At 43.1% G+C, this 18,024-nt stretch overlaps 1 protein-coding gene across 6 annotated transcripts in view; it reads left to right on the forward strand.

The window, feature by feature from the left end:
• The first annotated feature begins 9,841 nt into the window (after positions 1 to 9,841).
• The window catches only part of plcb4 (phospholipase C beta 4), a 168,490-nt gene continuing 160,307 nt past the window's right edge, over positions 9,842 to 18,024 (forward strand). For 4 of the 6 annotated variants that reach the window (XM_012963848.3, XM_031902883.1, XM_002931736.5 and 1 more), the window contains exon 1: positions 9,842 to 10,076. The gene's annotated coding sequence lies outside the window, so the exon portion shown is untranslated. Of the gene's footprint in view, positions 10,077 to 12,949; positions 13,086 to 18,024 lie in introns of those variants that run through there. The other 2 variants (XM_018094149.2, XM_031902882.1) reach the window with 1 other exon arrangement.

Raw genomic sequence — 18,024 nt, forward strand, 5'->3', positions numbered from 1 at the left:
TGCAGTGTGGGGGTTCAGCTGCGCGGCCCCCATGGACTGACCGATCTTATGTACCTAAACATATGGGTACAGAGAACCGACACTGAATGCAATATATGTTAGCAAAGCTGTTTTTCAATGTGAATCCGCTACTTTGGGTAAGGATCATTTCAATTAGTTGACCTGTGCCCCGCTGTGTAGTTCAATGCAAGGAACTTACTGCACAGCAAAGACATTTTAAAACCAAACTGTGGCCGCTGTTTGCCAATATGGATAAGTCTGCTGTAGGCAATGTGTATCAAACATATCCCCATGGGAAGCAGTGACAGGGGCATATTGTTTCTGTCTGAGCAAATAAGCATTCAAACTGTGCCATAGGCTTTAAGCTAGTCATACACTGGCCACTCCAGACCAAGCTGGCAGCTTATCATCCCATTTATGGAGCCAAAATACAGATCTACCTGAGGATCATCTACATATCCACCAAGCAGGTTTGAAAAGACTACATTGGGCTTTTGCATAGGCCCCTTCTGTGATGCAATCATTGGCCTCAGGGCCAGACAACTGGTCCATAATGATTTAGCCCATCACCTGGCTTTCAAGATCGACCAAAGATACATGCATCTGGCAACCTTACCAATACAGGTGGCTTTCTCTGTTGGGTGGCTTTATTTAGGTATATCCTATTCCGCATTCTTGCAAATGTTGGAATTGTCATCCATATTACAAAATATAATAGCCTGTGCCTCTACCGACTCGCACAAACTGCTGAACAATGCTGGGCGTCCTACTCTGAATCAAAAGAAAGAGTTAAGAATCACTAAGCCGAAAGCTGTCATAGCTAAAAGTTAAAAAATGTAATTACATTTCAACAAAGACTCCCTGCTGATCCAAATCTATGTTGATCTAAGTCTGTGAGCGCCGCACTATTCCTCTCCCTGGAACGGCAGAACTAGCAGTGACATTGGCTGGCAGCATCCCTTGCACTGTGCCATAGATCTGCCCCAACAGAGCGGCTAAATCAATCCTAAATAGCGCCAGCCTGTGACACGACTGCAACTCTGTATATAATCATTTTTCTTGTTCTAGTATTTCTGATATAGGAAAGCAAAGTGTTAGGGTTCAGACAAGGGAGGTCGGCCTTCTTCAGTTTTTCCAGTAATTTTATAAACTGTTGGACATGATAGGCAACACTGTTCCAATAAACCGAAAAAGCCTTGACTGAGGTCAGATGTTCCTCCAAAACATCCCAAAAAAATCCACCCTTATCTGGGGCAGCCATGTAGCACTATAGGTTGTTTTTATTCAGGATTAAAAAAAAATCCCATTATATGTTCCCACTGGGCTCAAGTCCTGGGTTTGATACCAGACCATGTAGGCACTAATAGGGAGGCACTGCAGTATGTTGTACAGCCTATTCCTCCAACATGGGCTGGTGCAAATATGCAATACAGTGGGGTAGAAGGGCAGAAAGGCTGAAAGAGAATAGAAATGTCCAGAACTGGAATGCCAGTGGTAAATGAAGAGAATAGAGCATTAGACACACAAGGCAAGAGTGCATGGCTATACAGAATGCAGTGCAGAATGCAGCCCAAGCAGTATGTGACTATCAGTAAGTAAATAAAGAGAATAGCGACACATACACACAAGGCAGGAGTGCATGGCTATACAGAATGCAGTGCAGCATGCAGCCCAAGCAGTATGTGACTATCAGTAAGTAAATAAAGAGAATAGAGACACATACAGAGAAGGCAGGAGTGCATGGCTATACAGAATGCAGTGCAGCATGCAGCCCAAGCAGTATGTGACTATCAGTAAGTAAATAAAGAGAATAGAGACACATACAGAGAAGGCAGGAGTGCATGGCTATACAGAATGCAGTGCAGCATGCAGCCCAAGTAGTATGTGACTATCAGTAAGTAAATAAAGAGAATAGAGACTTTTACACACAAGGCAGGAGTGCATGGCTATACAAAATGCAGTGCAGCATGCAGCCCAAGCAGTATGTGACTATCAGTAAGTAAATAAAGAGAATAGAGACATACAGAGAAGGCAGGAGTGCATGGCTATACAGAATGCAGTGCAGCATGCAGCCCAAGCAGTATGTGACTATCGGTAAGTAAATAAAGAGAATAGAGACTTTTACACACAAGGCAGGAGTCCATGGCTATACAGAATGCAGTGCAGCATGCAGCCCAAGCAGTATGTGACTATCAGTAAGTAAATAAAGAGAATAGAGAGACACATACAGAGAAGGCAGGAGTGCATGGCTATACAGAATGCAGTGCAGCATGCAGCCCAAGCAGTATGTGACTATCAGTAAGTAAATAAAGAGAATAGAGAGACACATACAGAGAAGGCAGGAGTGCATGGCTATACAGAATGCAGTGCGGCATGCAGCCCAAGCAGTATGTGACTATCAGTAAGTAAATAAAGAGAATAGAGAGACACATACAGAGAAGGCAGGAGTGCATGGCTATACAGAATGCAGTGCAGCATGCAGCCCAAGCAGTATGTGACTATCAGTAAGTAAATAAAGAGAATAGAGAGACACATACAGAGAAGGCAGGAGTGCATGGCTATACAGAATGCAGTGCAGCATGCAGCCCAAGCAGTATGTGACTATCAGTAAGTAAATAAAGAGAATAGAGAGACACACACAGAGAAGGCAGGAGTGCATGGCTATACAGAATGCAGTGCGGCATGCAGCCCAAGCAGTATGTGACTATCAGTAAGTAAATAAAGAGAATAGAGACACATACAGAGAAGGCAGGAGTGCATGGCTATACAGAATGCAGTGCAGCATGCAGCCCAAGCAGTATGTGACTATCAGTAAGTAAATAAAGAGAATAGAGACACATACAGAGAAGGCAGGAGTGCATGGCTATACAGAATGCAGTGCAGCATGCAGCCCAAGCAGTATGTGACTATCAGTAAGTAAATAAAGAGAATAGAGACACATACAGAGAAGGCAGGAGTGCATGGCTATACAGAATGCAGTGCGGCATGCAGCCCAAGCAGTATGTGACTATCAGTAAGTAAATAAAGAGAATAGAGACACATACAGAGAAGGCAGGAGTGCATGGCTATACAGAATGCAGTGCAGCATGCAGCCCAAGCAGTATGTGACTATCAGTAAGTAAATAAAGAGAATAGAGACACATACAGAGAAGGCAGGAGTGCATGGCTATACAGAATGCAGTGCGGCATGCAGCCCAAGCAGTATGTGACTATCAGTAAGTAAATAAAGAGAATAGAGACACATACAGAGAAGGCAGGAGTGCATGGCTATACAGAATGCAGTGCAGCATGCAGCCCAAGCAGTATGTGACTATCAGTAAGTAAATAAAGAGAATAGAGACACATACAGAGAAGGCAGGAATGCATGGCTATACAGAATGCAGTGCAGCATGCAGCCCAAGCAGTATGTGACTATCAGTAAGTAAATAAAGAGAATAGAGACACATACAGAGAAGGCAGGAGTGCATGGCTATACAGAATGCAGTGCAGCATGCAGCCCAAGCAGTATGTGACTATCAGTAAGTAAATAAAGAGAATAGAGACACATACAGAGAAGGCAGGAGTGCATGGCTATACAGAATGCAGTGCAGCATGCAGCCCAAGTAGTATGTGACTATCAGTAAGTAAATAAAGAGAATAGAGACTTTTACACACAAGGCAGGAGTGCATGGCTATACAAAATGCAGTGCAGCATGCAGCCCAAGCAGTATGTGACTATCAGTAAGTAAATAAAGAGAATAGAGACATACAGAGAAGGCAGGAGTGCATGGCTATACAGAATGCAGTGCAGCATGCAGCCCAAGCAGTATGTGACTATCGGTAAGTAAATAAAGAGAATAGAGACTTTTACACACAAGGCAGGAGTCCATGGCTATACAGAATGCAGTGCAGCATGCAGCCCAAGCAGTATGTGACTATCAGTAAGTAAATAAAGAGAATAGAGAGACACATACAGAGAAGGCAGGAGTGCATGGCTATACAGAATGCAGTGCGGCATGCAGCCCAAGCAGTATGTGACTATCAGTAAGTAAATAAAGAGAATAGAGAGACACATACAGAGAAGGCAGGAGTGCATGGCTATACAGAATGCAGTGCAGCATGCAGCCCAAGCAGTATGTGACTATCAGTAAGTAAATAAAGAGAATAGAGAGACACATACAGAGAAGGAAGGAGTGCATGGCTATACAGAATGCAGTGCAGCATGCAGCCCAAGCAGTATGTGACTATCAGTAAGTAAATAAAGAGAATAGAGAGACACATACAGAGAAGGCAGGAGTGCATGGCTATACAGAATGCAGTGCGGCATGCAGCCCAAGCAGTATGTGACTATCAGTAAGTAAATAAAGAGAATAGAGAGACACATACAGAGAAGGCAGGAGTGCATGGCTATACAGAATGCAGTGCGGCATGCAGCCCAAGCAGTATGTGACTATCAGTAAGTAAATAAAGAGAATAGAGAGACACATACAGAGAAGGCAGGAGTGCATGGCTATACAGAATGCAGTGCGGCATGCAGCCCAAGCAGTATGTGACTATCAGTAAGTAAATAAAGAGAATAGAGAGACACATACAGAGAAGGCAGGAGTGCATGGCTATACAGAATGCAGTGCAGCATGCAGCCCAAGCAGTATGTGACTATCAGTAAGTAAATAAAGAGAATAGAGAGACACATACAGAGAAGGCAGGAGTGCATGGCTATACAGAATGCAGTGCAGCATGCAGCCCAAGCAGTATGTGACTATCAGTAAGTAAATAAAGAGAATAGAGACACATACAGAGAAGGCAGGAGTGCATGGCTATACAGAATGCAGTGCAGCATGCAGCCCAAGCAGTATGTGACTATCAGTAAGTAAATAAAGAGAATAGAGACACATACAGAGAAGGCAGGAGTGCATGGCTATACAGAATGCAGTGCAGCATGCAGCCCAAGCAGTATGTGACTATCAGCAAGTAAATAAAGAGAATAGAGAGACACATACAGAGAAGGCAGGAGTGCATGGCTATACAGAATGCAGTGCAGCATGCAGCCCAAGCAGTATGTGACTATCAGCAAGTAAATAAAGAGAATAGAGAGACACATACAGAGAAGGCAGGAGTGCATGGCTATACAGAATGCAGTGCAGCATGCAGCCCAAGCAGTATGTGACTATCAGTAAGTAAATAAAGAGAATAGAGAGACACATACAGAGAAGGCAGGAGTGCATGGCTATACAGAATGCAGTGCAGCATGCAGCCCAAGCAGTATGTGACTATCAGTAAGTAAATAAAGAGAATAGAGACACATACAGAGAAGGCAGGAGTGCATGGCTATACAGAATGCAGTGCAGCATGCAGCCCAAGCAGTATGTGACTATCAGTAAGTAAATAAAGAGAATAGAGAGACACATACAGAGAAGGCAGGAGTGCATGGCTATACAGAATGCAGTGCGGCATGCAGCCCAAGCAGTATGTGACTATCAGTAAGTAAATAAAGAGAATAGAGAGACACATACAGAGAAGGCAGGAGTGCATGGCTATACAGAATGCAGTGCGGCATGCAGCCCAAGCAGTATGTGACTATCAGTAAGTAAATAAAGAGAATAGAGAGACACATACAGAGAAGGCAGGAGTGCATGGCTATACAGAATGCAGTGCGGCATGCAGCCCAAGCAGTATGTGACTATCAGTAAGTAAATAAAGAGAATAGAGAGACACATACAGAGAAGGCAGGAGTGCATGGCTATACAGAATGCAGTGCGGCATGCAGCCCAAGCAGTATGTGACTATCAGTAAGTAAATAAAGAGAATAGAGAGACACATACAGAGAAGGCAGGAGTGCATGGCTATACAGAATGCAGTGCGGCATGCAGCCCAAGCAGTATGTGACTATCAGTAAGTAAATAAAGAGAATAGAGAGACACATACAGAGAAGGCAGGAGTGCATGGCTATACAGAATGCAGTGCGGCATGCAGCCCAAGCAGTATGTGACTATCAGTAAGTAAATAAAGAGAATAGAGAGACACATACAGAGAAGGCAGGAGTGCATGGCTATACAGAATGCAGTGCAGCATGCAGCCCAAGCAGTATGTGACTATCAGTAAGTAAATAAAGAGAATAGAGAGACACATACAGAGAAGGCAGGAGTGCATGGCTATACAGAATGCAGTGCAGCATGCAGCCCAAGCAGTATGTGACTATCAGTAAGTAAATAAAGAGAATAGAGAGACACATACAGAGAAGGCAGGAGTGCATGGCTATACAGAATGCAGTGCAGCATGCAGCCCAAGCAGTATGTGACTATCAGTAAGTAAATAAAGAGAATAGAGAGACACATACAGAGAAGGCAGGAGTGCATGGCTATACAGAATGCAGTGCAGCATGCAGCCCAAGCAGTATGTGACTATCAGTAAGTAAATAAAGAGAATAGAGACACATACAGAGAAGGCAGGAGTGCATGGCTATACAGAATGCAGTGCAGCATGCAGCCCAAGCAGTATGTGACTATCAGTAAGTAAATAAAGAGAATAGAGACACATACAGAGAAGGCAGGAGTGCATGGCTATACAGAATGCAGTGCAGCATGCAGCCCAAGCAGTATGTGACTATCAGTAAGTAAATAAAGAGAATAGAGACACATACAGAGAAGGCAGGAGTGCATGGCTATACAGAATGCAGTGCAGCATGCAGCCCAAGCAGTATGTGACTATCAGTAAGTAAATAAAGAGAATAGAGAGACACATACAGAGAAGGCAGGAGTGCATGGCTATACAGAATGCAGTGCAGCATGCAGCCCAAGCAGTATGTGACTATCAGTAAGTAAATAAAGAGAATAGAGAGACACATACAGAGAAGGCAGGAGTGCATGGCTATACAGAATGCAGTGCAGCATGCAGCCCAAGCAGTATGTGACTATCAGTAAGTAAATAAAGAGAATAGAGACACATACAGAGAAGGCAGGAGTGCATGGCTATACAGAATGCAGTGCAGCATGCAGCCCAAGCAGTATGTGACTATCAGTAAGTAAATAAAGAGAATAGAGACACATACAGAGAAGGCAGGAGTGCATGGCTATACAGAATGCAGTGCAGCATGCAGCCCAAGCAGTATGTGACTATCAGTAAGTAAATAAAGAGAATAGAGAGACACATACAGAGAAGGCAGGAGTGCATGGCTATACAGAATGCAGTGCGGCATGCAGCCCAAGCAGTATGTGACTATCAGTAAGTAAATAAAGAGAATAGAGAGACACATACAGAGAAGGCAGGAGTGCATGGCTATACAGAATGCAGTGCGGCATGCAGCCCAAGCAGTATGTGACTATCAGTAAGTAAATAAAGAGAATAGAGAGACACATACAGAGAAGGCAGGAGTGCATGGCTATACAGAATGCAGTGCGGCATGCAGCCCAAGCAGTATGTGACTATCAGTAAGTAAATAAAGAGAATAGAGAGACACATACAGAGAAGGCAGGAGTGCATGGCTATACAGAATGCAGTGCAGCATGCAGCCCAAGCAGTATGTGACTATCAGTAAGTAAATAAAGAGAATAGAGAGACACATACAGAGAAGGCAGGAGTGCATGGCTATACAGAATGCAGTGCAGCATGCAGCCCAAGCAGTATGTGACTATCAGTAAGTAAATAAAGAGAATAGAGAGACACATACAGAGAAGGCAGGAGTGCATGGCTATACAGAATGCAGTGCAGCATGCAGCCCAAGCAGTATGTGACTATCAGTAAGTAAATAAAGAGAATAGAGAGACACATACAGAGAAGGCAGGAGTGCATGGCTATACAGAATGCAGTGCAGCATGCAGCCCAAGCAGTATGTGACTATCAGTAAGTAAATAAAGAGAATAGAGAGACACATACAGAGAAGGCAGGAGTGCATGGCTATACAGAATGCAGTGCAGCATGCAGCCCAAGCAGTATGTGACTATCAGTAAGTAAATAAAGAGAATAGAGAGACACATACAGAGAAGGCAGGAGTGCATGGCTATACAGAATGCAGTGCGGCATGCAGCCCAAGCAGTATGTGACTATCAGTAAGTAAATAAAGAGAATAGAGAGACACATACAGAGAAGGCAGGAGTGCATGGCTATACAGAATGCAGTGCAGGCATGCAGCCCAAGCAGTATGTGACTATCAGTAAGTAAATAAAGAGAATAGAGAGACACATACAGAGAAGGCAGGAGTGCATGGCTATACAGAATGCAGTGCAGCATGCAGCCCAAGCAGTATGTGACTATCAGTAAGTAAATAAAGAGAATAGAGAGACACATACAGAGAAGGCAGGAGTGCATGGCTATACAGAATGCAGTGCAGCATGCAGCCCAAGCAGTATGTGACTATCAGTAAGTAAATAAAGAGAATAGAGACACATACAGAGAAGGCAGGAGTGCATGGCTATACAGAATGCAGTGCAGCATGCAGCCCAAGCAGTATGTGACTATCAGTAAGTAAAAAGAGAATAGAGAGACACATACAGAGAAGGCAGGAGTGCATGGCTATACAGAATGCAGTGCAGCATGCAGCCCAAGCAGTATGTGACTATCAGTAAGTAAATAAAGAGAATAGAGAGACACATACAGAGAAGGCAGGAGTGCATGGCTATACAGAATGCAGTGCAGCATGCAGCCCAAGCAGTATGTGACTATCAGTAAGTAAATAAAGAGAATAGAGACACATACAGAGAAGGCAGGAGTGCATGGCTATACAGAATGCAGTGCAGCATGCAGCCCAAGCAGTATGTGACTATCAGTAAGTAAATAAAGAGAATAGAGACACATACAGAGAAGGCAGGAGTGCATGGCTATACAGAATGCAGTGCAGCATGCAGCCCAAGCAGTATGTGACTATCAGTAAGTAAATAAGAGAATAGAGAGACACATACAGAGAAGGCAGGAGTGCATGGCTATACAGAATGCAGTGCAGCATGCAGCCCAAGCAGTATGTGACTATCAGTAAGTAAAAAGAGAATAGAGAGACACATACAGAGAAGGCAGGAGTGCATGGCTATACAGAATGCAGTGCAGCATGCAGCCCAAGCAGTATGTGACTATCAGTAAGTAAATAAAGAGAATAGAGACACATACAGAGAAGGCAGGAGTGCATGGCTATACAGATGCAGTGCAGCATGCAGCCCAAGCAGTATGTGACTATCAGTAAGTAAATAAAGAGAATAGAGACACATACAGAGAAGGCAGGAGTGCATGGCTATACAGAATGCAGTGCAGCATGCAGCCCAAGCAGTATGTGACTATCAGTAAGTAAATAAAGAGAATAGAGAGACACATACAGAGAAGGCAGGAGTGCATGGCTATACAGAATGCAGTGCGGCATGCAGCCCAAGCAGTATGTGACTATCAGTAAGTAAATAAAGAGAATAGAGACACATACAGAGAAGGCAGGAGTGCATGGCTATACAGAATGCAGTGCAGCATGCAGCCCAAGCAGTATGTGACTATCAGCAAGTAAATAAAGAGAATAGAGAGACACATACAGAGAAGGCAGGAGTGCATGGCTATACAGAATGCAGTGCAGCATGCAGCCCAAGCAGTATGTGACTATCAGTAAGTAAATAAAGAGAATAGAGACACATACAGAGAAGGCAGGAGTGCATGGCTATACAGAATGCAGTGCAGCATGCAGCCCAAGCAGTATGTGACTATCAGTAAGTAAATAAAGAGAATAGAGACACATACAGAGAAGGCAGGAGTGCATGGCTATACAGAATGCAGTGCAGCATGCAGCGTGTAAGTGAGGGACCAGTAGCCGGAGCGCAGGCAGCACAGAAGCAGCAGGAGGCGGAGGAGGGCCAGTCCGGTGCGGGGAATAAACGCGGGATTGCGGGCGCGCTCCCGACACACACACAAGCAGCAGGAGCAGGAGCTGCGCCCGGTTTATCCCGCTGGCCAGGGAGCGCGCAATAAGGGCACAAATCGAGGCCGCGCTGCGCGCACACGCCCCTCCAGGGACTGAGGTTGTCGGGCTGCGCCTCCCGGAGCGGCGAGTCCTGATTAGAAGAAGAGAGAGCGGGATATAAGGGAGCCGGAGCCGGGGGAAGAGCCGCAGCAGCCGCAGCGCACACCGGGAGGTGGGTACAGAGCCGGGGGCTGGATGCGCCGCAGGGATTGGAGCGGGCATGGTGCTTCTGTACCCAGGGGTAGGGGCACACAGGTACCGGGCATTCCCCACTCAGCCCTAGCAGCACAGGGATTGGCACCGCCGCTACTCACCCCGCTGCCTGTGCCACCTGAGCTGCTCCGTCTGCCCAAAGTCGCAATCGAGGGATATTGTTAGTAGATGTGCCGTTCCTCCCAGCGGGCAGTTCCCTTATGGCAGCAATAGGCGCTGTGCAGGTAGGCTGCAGGCCATTGGGCACCAACGGGTTAATCTGCCTGTGCCACTTCCACTTGCTGTGTGCCCATGTGGGCTCGCCTGGTACCGGTACCATTACTGTGCATTGCTAGTATTTGTACTGTTACATTTCACTATTGCACTGCGGGGTCTCTCTGGGCTTCAATTCATGGCTTATTCTATTATTGTGTTTCTGCTTGGTTGCTTGGCTCACTAATACTGACTGCTGGGAACGGACAGTGCCACCATTCCCACTGGCAAACAAGAGGTTAATCACATATTAACACTTTACTCATAGAAATACTAATTGATTTGAAATACTTGGCTGCTGGAAAGGTCAGCTGCTGCACCACCATTCCCACTGGTGAACAAGAGGTTAATCACCTATTTGCCTCCCAGTTGTACATTATACTCCTCTTCCCCCTTACAGTTTCTTTTATATATATATATATATATGGTCTAAAAATTATATTTATAGGATCTAGTAATTATATATAGAGTGGCCCCTACAGTTTCTTTCATACATATAGCATCTAGGACATATACTTAGGATCTACTTCTTATGTATAGAATCTACTATTTATATATAGAATTTAGTACATATACATAGGATTTACTATGTATATATAGGATCTAGTAATTATATATAGGCTATATAGGATCTAGTACTTAACTCTTCAGATGTTGTCCAACAAGAGCACAGAGCTCTATAAAATCTTTAAATCTGGGAGTTGTAGTTCCATAACCTGTAACAGGTTGAGAGTCCCGCCAGGTGGTGTTGAACTACAAACCCCAGAGTTCCAGCTGAGATGCAGCCTTAATGGAGCACAGACCATTTATTAGACATAACATAAGGACCCTATATCTCAGCTCATCTTCTAAAGAAATCCCTTATCGCCATTGCTTGTCTTTAATTGGGGGTCACAGTGTCCCCATGGGATAACACAGATCTGTAGAGATTTACGCCCTATTAGTGTGCCACAGATGGCATGGTTTGTACAAACATAATCTCTTCATGTGGCACCAAAGACTGCAGGTGAGTAGTGTATGTGCCAAGGCTGCTGTGCCATCCCTATGTGCCAGCCTGCATGCCACCTCAGTGACCCAGTGGAACCCGCTGCAGATCTTATAGTGACACATAGAGTTAACGCTGGGCTTGGCTGGGGATATCCCTCTCCTGATTATTATTATTTTTGCATGGGGATGGTTGGCGCGTGACTCACAGTATTTATGGTGCCACATGGCACCTGTTAAACGTCTTTCTCTCCTTTGATTGTCACTCTGTTACTTTGCAGAACATCCACTTAACAAAAATCTCCGGGGAAAATAAAACACCCTGCAATAAGCGGGGCTAATAAATGTCACTGCTAATTCTTGTTAAGTAGAGTTTAAAGGATCCAGTAAAGATGTAGTTAGTTGTGTGTTAGTATAACTGGGGGGACCGGGGGGCTTAACTGCTTGTGATAACATTGTGCCTCTCTCTATGTAATATGCAAACACTAGAGCAAAAATATACATGATATATTACAGGTATGGGACCTGTTATCCAGAATGGTTGGGACCTGGGGATTTTCCATCATTTGGATCTCCGCACCTCAAACTACAAAAAAAATCACTAGGGTTGTTTTGTCTCCAATAGGATTAATTATATCTTACTTGGAATCAAGTACAAAAGTACAGTTTTATTACTGCAGAGAAAAAGGAAATTCTTTTTAAAAATGTGAATTATTTGATTAAAGTGGAGTCTATGGGAGATGGACTTCCCGTAATTTGGAGCTTCCTGGATAAAGGAAATATTATTATTGCGTTAGTGCAGGGCTTATTGTTCAGCTATACCTGACAGCACCATTAGGTAAAATACTTGTTCATGGCTAGCCTTCATCTGCTACGTGTGATCCTTAAGTTTGAGGTCTGCACCTATAGTTCACCTGCATTGTTTGCCATATTGGTGGGTCTTCACTGATCCCCTGTAATAAGAAATGGATTTGGATTCAGTGGGACCCTTAGCAGGGGGGTGGTTTGGGGCTCCATTCTTCCTCTGTCACTGTATCTTAGGAACACATAGCTTTTTGTCTTATTGAAACCAAGTCATAACTACTACTGTGTTGGGGTACTTGGGGTAAACTGGACCAATAGGACCCTCGGCTGCTAACTGTCACCACTTCAACCACCCCCATGGGACTGGTGGCAGGTAGAGGGCGGGTAGCTGGATATGCCCCGGAAGCAGGGACCCTCTGGGATTTTCCCTAATACCCCAGTGCCAGTGGGCCAGTCCAACCCTGGACTGAGTCATGTTGTCTAGGTAGGACCCTCCAGTACTCATGGGGCCCTAGATAAGAATCCTGGAAACCTTGTACAGAATACAGAGACTTCACCTTAAAAATGTTTTTTAAATAAATACATTTAGAATTTCCTCTATAGTTGAATAAATGGGGGCCAAGCCTAAATCAATCAATCAATAGCCGGACCCTAATTCTCTGCTAAACGTAACAGGTACAGTGTGTTTCTCAGATTGAGTGCACATTCCTCTGGCTGCCAAGGGGTTAAGTTGAAGTGTGCTGCTATAGGAGGATTTCCCAGTTATGGGCTGATGCAGGGAGCGTGTCATTTTCACTGTAAGAGGTGATTGAATGAAGAGGTCTTCAGAGACATTGCTGGATATAAGCTTTTCCACACTGACTCTTGTCTTCATTTTGTGGCGGTGAAATATTAGCGCTGGCTGTGTGGTTCCTTGTCATTTTCCCAGGTAGGTTTCTGCTGCAGGGGCTATTGTATTGTATTGTGTAGTTCAACAATATGGGACAACTTTCTGTCACAAGCAGGTGATGTTAGTCATCGGTGCACAATAGGGTGGCCACTTCATCCCCTACTAAATGGCCATATATAAAAGCTACTATTTATTATTTGCACTAGAGAAATGAGTGGAGTCTACAGCAAGCTTCTTTGCTTGTGATAAATGACTAATTAGCTGTAAAAATGTGGATATACTATGTGTTTGATTTTTAAGGGGCAATGTGGCACCCATAGAACATCTACATTGGGAATCTGTGGCTGTTTTTTTGGTGATGTATTGTCATTTAGTCCCCATTACATCAGTTCTATTTCATGTTCTCTGTCTGGGAGTAAGGTATAGGTGCCTCAAAGCCACCCTGGCACCGTTTATTTTATGTTTGTTTCTCGACTTCATTTACTATGAGCGGTGGAACTTTTTGCAAATGCTATTTCCCTATAAATATGGGCACCAGTTATAAACACAGCTTGCCTTTCCCGTAGGCTGCACGGATGCCTTGGAATCAGTTTTTGTATGTAATTTGTATGTTTGCTGTATTCACTCTTGTGTTGGACAGTGCTATGGGATATGTTGGTGCTTTATAAATACATAATAATCATGATTTCTGCTCTTTGCTGTTTTATACCATACATAAGACCCGATGGAGTGTCAAATCCCTTTGTCTTTAACTTTGTATAAAGATATTTGTTTCTAGGTTTAATCTTTATGTAACATATGATAGTCTCACTTTACTAGCTTGATTACATGCCTGCATGCCTCCCGTGAAACCAGTTTCCATAACAGTGTCTGTTGCTCCAAGCATCAGTAGACTGCAAGCTCTTGTGGGCCTGAATATACACATTTATTCACTACAATATTCATGAATATTGCTCATGTATAGTAACCATTTATTCTTTCTATTGTATGTAAAATGCAAAGGGGACATAAATGTAGTGGAGAATGTAGTGGCAATTAAAAGCAGTATTTGCCCACCCCTTTCAACACTTGTGTTTCTGACTCTTGAAACAAGATAGCAGAAGTGAGCTGTCTCTTAGGAAGCCGCTATATCACTTTAAAAGTGTTTGCTACTTTGATATGCCCTTACTAGCATCCAGTTTGTGTTTTTGTGTATCCAAATAAATTGTATGGCCCAAGGTGAATCCAATAAAAGTGAAGAAGGAATTACATTTATGGGGGGTAAAAGGTTACTTTCTTTTCATAAACCCCTGGTTATACCAATCTTGTATACATACAGCTCCAAATGTACTATAGAAATTCCGATTAAAGTTAATTGTAAAGCTGGCCATACGCATTAAAAAGATATTTTCATTATCGTAGGACCAAGCTTATCCTGAAATGATTGTTTAAAAGTACGATTTGACCATCAATGAAAATGATCATTTCAACCAATATTGTCTAGTTGAGGCTAGAACTGCCTGCTTGGTCCTACAAACAAATTGACAGTGGGTAAATTTCATTGTTAACGACGAAAATTTTCTAACCTGCCAATCAATCTTTCTGACCAATGTCGGTACTCACTAACCTTGCGATAATTTGATGGATTTGTTGGATCGCACTGAAATTGGTCGTTAGGTAGGAAAAATCTTAACATGTATGGCCAGCTTTAGACCATGTTCTGCTGCCTTGTTTTCCTTTTGACTTCAAATAAATTATTACCAAGCTATTTTATGGCTCTGTACTATACCAGGCTTTATCTATAAATCCTTTATCTGGGAAAAGTCAATAAACCACCATGGGTATCTCCCTGTTCACTATGAAGGAAAGTACCGCAAGTAGCCACAGCCCATGACTTGAGTCATTAGGAAGGGTCCGTTGACTTGTTCCACTTGTATGTGAGTTAGAGATGCCATATTGCTTAACTCCAGTAAGAGCCATTAACATTCTCAATAGGTAGCAGGATTAGTACTGTCCTTATACACAGTCCTTATAGACAGCTGTTACTGCCTATAGCGTGTATGGAAGCTGCCCAAGACATTACCCAGTCTTTATTTTGAAATGCAAATAAGCAATGAAGGAAGGCTCCTTTCTCATAATAAACAATACCCTCCTTCTCTACTGTGTATTTAAAGGAAAATAAATAGAAGATAATCCACGCTTATATACAGTCCCAGCCCTGTGACATTTCTTGCATCTTAAAGCTGGTTATTCCTGTTTTTTCACCCAGGAGCTAATAGAAGCTGGAGAGTACTCTCACTGTTTTTTTGCTCATAAAAAACACTTATTGTTCCCTTTACCTTCATGTTCAGTAATTATTTTATCTAGTGTGGCTAATTTCCATGGGTTGACTGGGCAGCTGTTGTTGGGCTGCTAAGTAAAGGTGTTCTCCCTGGATTTTGTCTATAAAATTCTAAATATAGTTAAAGTCCCCATTTGTAGATAAGGTAGTACAGGTAAGGGACCTATTATCCAGAATGCTCGGGACGTGGGGTTTTCTGGATAAGGAATCTTTCCGTAATTTGGATCTCCATACCTTATGTCTGCTAAAAAATTATTTAAATATTGAATAAAGCCAATATGATTGTTTTGCCTCTAATAAGGATTGATTATGTCTATCAAGTACAAGTTACTGTTTTATAATTACAGAGAAAAAGGAAATCATTTTTAAAAATTAGAATTATTTGCTTATAATGAAGTCTATGGGATATGGTACGTAATTCGGAACTTTCTAGATAACGAGTTTCCAGATAATGGATCCCATACCTGTAATAGGTGAAGGTATCCTTTATCTTCTATGGAGATCCCAGTTAGGGGTAAGCAAATGGGGGTCTTTGATTTAAAAAAAGAAAAAGAAATGGCAGCACACCCCCTAGTGCTTCCTGTAGTGGGGAGTTTATTGGGTTATTCTACACATGGCATTGCCAGGTCTTTTTAGGCAATAATCATGTTTGTGATAGACCGTTGGCTTTGCACGTGAAAACTTTTCTGGTTTTGAAACTTAAATGTATGATTTTTAAAGCCTCCCATAGGACTCAATGGTACTCCAACCTGGCCAAAAGATAGTCACGATACCAAAGTTTGAATGAATTCCGAAATGGTCATAGTCTGCGAAAAATACGACTTTTTTGGTGGAAGTTAACGAAAACAACAAAAAAGTTGTGTAATTTTAACAATATTATCACGGTCATTACGAAAAGTTCTATAAATTAGGAAAAACTTTTTTTCTGAAAAAAAAACATGAATGGGCCCCTTAGTGTCAGGGATGGGCAAGTTTTTACCCTCCTGGTCCTGTAATACTGGTGATATTCCTACAGAGGGTGAAGGCTTTTTTGCACTGAGAGTGCAGTTAGGGAATTGGAATGTGATCTGTGTAAGGTTTCCTGAGGGTAGAGCATTTGGCCATATGATAAAATAAAATTGCTTTTCTTAAAATTTGTTTTGATATAGCTTGTCATTTTCCTGTAACTTGTAGTTCCCTGCATTCATCAGTATAGTTGAGCATCATTTGGTTCCAAACAGCGTGGCTTCATGCAATTCAGTACAGTCTGCACTTCAGAGTCTGGATTTCAGAGGCATCCAGTTTTAAAAGTGGTGAAATGGTAACCTTACTTTGCTTTGTACTTTGCACTCAGTGGGAATTGATTCTGGCATTAAAGTTTATCAAACAAAATCTCATCTTCAGAAGCCTAAGGCTCAGGAAACATTGGGTGCTTTGAAAGATTCTGCCCTTTGCAGGGGTGTACTTAGGCCCAGGGGCACCAGAGCTACTGTTTTTTCCTATATAGGCACCCCAAAGGCCACCTCCACAGCCAAGCAGCTGCCCTAGGCATGGCCTTCTGGTCTCTAAATAGAAATATGTGACCCTGGCCCTCTGGCAGAGCACTGTGGTTCACCCCTATTACTATTAAATGAAAAGTGCCCTATTGGACAGATGCAGAGTGGTCACAAACGGACCTTGGTTCCAAAATGCATTTGTGCCGGTGTCTACCTGTCTTGACTCCATGTGTATAAGATGGGGGCACTTTAGCTCCTGCAGCGGTGACAGACAGGGGTCTTTGAATGTTGCTGTTCTCTACTGGTGGGCAGTGGTGATCAAAATCTGTTAATCAGACCTTTCCCTGTATCAGCCTCATACTGTGAGTATTCGAGATGTGTAGTTCTACAGACTGGAAGAAGTTTTTGGCAAGGATGAAGTTAACACAATGTTCTGCACTGTGGGAATGTTACATTTCGGCATATTCATCTTATTATTTTCTGCTAAATGTGACAAAAGGCAGTGGGTGGCTCAGAGGATTGGGAATCCCTTTTTGGTAGGGCTTTTGGCTCCATTTTTAGATTCATTATTCACACAGACATTTGGTTTAAGGTACCAATAAATAAGTAAATAAAGGCTGATACATAGCGCCGGAGAATGCCACCCGTACTGAATAACCTCTCATTATTCTGAATAATGAATGCAAATGTGTTGGTGAAATGTGCCGGAGTGACAGTAATTGCTGGAGCAGAGCGCTGGTGAATGACACTCTATCAGACTTTTCATTGATCACTCCCCACGGCTTAATGCTCTGTCTCTCAGCCCTGCGGATGGGGCTGCTCCGGGCTGGATTGTGTGCTGAATGGAATAGCACCCACCTACATGTTCCACGGAATCCTAAATATAAGTGTAACATCAGCCAGGGGCGGGGTGCTGGAATTCACACAGACATTAATGATTTATATTCTTTGCTAGATATTGTTTAATAACAATCAAAGCGATTTATCTGTTCCCTTGATAAAGATCATAAGCTATGTTGTTTAGTGTACCCGACACACCCGATCCAAAGCTACAGCTGCACACATGTTCCTTCTAGTTTATCTTTATTGGTATGAACTCCCGTGGTACAACATCTTCTGTATTGGGCCGCAGTTTCTTGCCTGCTGTGTACACTTGGGTTGTGTTGTGTAAATGATCCCTGAG

The sequence above is a fragment of the Xenopus tropicalis genome, chromosome 5 (genome assembly GCF_000004195.4).
Source record: "Xenopus tropicalis strain Nigerian chromosome 5, UCB_Xtro_10.0, whole genome shotgun sequence".
NCBI lineage: Eukaryota > Metazoa > Chordata > Amphibia > Anura > Pipidae > Xenopus > Xenopus tropicalis.